This window comes from Etheostoma cragini, chromosome 3, assembly GCF_013103735.1.
Source record: "Etheostoma cragini isolate CJK2018 chromosome 3, CSU_Ecrag_1.0, whole genome shotgun sequence".
Lineage (NCBI taxonomy): Eukaryota > Metazoa > Chordata > Actinopteri > Perciformes > Percidae > Etheostoma > Etheostoma cragini.
The window spans coordinates 22,380,240-22,381,860 of record NC_048409.1 but is presented as its reverse complement, the minus strand read 5'-3'; the positions used below and the strand labels follow the sequence as shown (position 1 = coordinate 22,381,860).

Genomic DNA, 1,621 nt, shown 5'->3' with positions numbered 1-1,621 from the left:
TATATATACTGTATATCTTGCTCTCTTAAAACATAATTTACAATGTCTCTTCATCCTCTCTGTGTGCCCTTATCCCTCACTCTGTCATTTCCCGTGGTCTCGCTAATCTACAACCCCACCTCAATTTCATTACTCCCTCTTTTTTATCCATCTCTGAACCGTCATCCGTCGTCGTCTCTCCAGTCTTTCAACAAATCATTTTGACTCTTGGCAATAGGCACACAGCTAAGGCCATAAATAATGTCCATTAAATGAACTGATTGCATATGAGGCATTCAAGGCACTTTAATTACCACATGGTTTTGATAAGGATAAAAAAAGTGTTTGACACAAGCAATTAAGTAGCTCAAACACCCATGTTGCCAAGATGACATGCAACCGATACATGAATGTCAATGGTCAATGTTGATACCAAACTCTGCCATGTTTTTTTGATACAGTCAATTTACAATGTCAATTGCTGGTGTATTTACCTATATTACCTTATCACTTTTATAATAAGATGGACATTAAAGCGCTAAATACTTTGCCTCATAACTAGCCCATTATAATCTCAAAAATCAAATGAGGTGTCTTGTGTTTTTTAAAGACCAGTTTAAAAAATATGCTTATTTGCTCTCTTGCAGACAGTTAGATGAGAAGATTGATAACAATCTTATCTGTAAACTGAATTTAAAGCTATATCCAGCAGCCAATTGGCTTAGCTTAGCATAATGAGTCAGGCTAGCTGTTTCCCCTGTTTCTAGTTTTTATGCTAAGCTAAGATAATCACATCCTGGCTCCAACAAGCAAATTTTCCCAAATGCTAAACTTTCATGAGCAAAACATTAAAAAAATGTTAAACCTTAATCTCAGACAATACATTTGACAAGGGTTTTTTCAAACCATACATAAATCACAACAGTGTGATGCTTTTATGTAACAGACCTACATGTATGAGGTGTAAGTAGAGCATATTAGACAGCTTTGTCCGGTAGCAGATTCTGGGTCTGCTCTTCTTCTCCGATGTTCATGATAAAGTTCTGAATAAATGAGCATCCAGTGCACCTGTTATTAGTGATTACCCTTAAACAGAATGCACTGCCACAAGTTGTGTTAACTAAGTACTGTGGTCCAGGCTTCAACTCGGGAAACTTTCATTTGCCCTTTAGCATGGCCCTCTGATTTATTTAGCTGAGGATCATGTCACTACATACGCAGAGTACAGTTACTCCTCACCTAAAATGGGACATTACATTCATGACCTTGTAACATTTTGTCATATACACAACCGGTCAAACGTTCTGAGTCACTAAGAAATTTCCATACCATTCCTTTATAGACAGACTACCAGCGGATCTGGGTGGGTGGCTGATCTTTAATGATATATCTTCATTCCCCATTATCAGCAACCATTCATCCAATGTTCCAAAGGCACATTCTGTTCTAATACTAATCTAATACTGATCTGATTTTTAAAAACTAACTGAGAAAACATTGGAGAACCATTTTGCAATTATGTAAGCACATAATGTAATCTGAAAACTGCTGCTGGTTAAAAAACAAAACAATGCAACTGATCTCAGCTGGTATTCTGTCTATAATAGACTGCAAAGGAAATTTCCAAGTGACCCCGATATAT

At 36.8% G+C, this 1,621-nt stretch overlaps 1 protein-coding gene across 4 annotated transcripts in view; it reads left to right on the top strand.

The window, feature by feature from the left end:
- Positions 1 to 1,621, top strand: part of numbl (NUMB like endocytic adaptor protein) — a 54,093-nt gene that overhangs the window by 37,019 nt on the left and 15,453 nt on the right. The gene's annotated exons all lie outside the window — the stretch shown is intronic.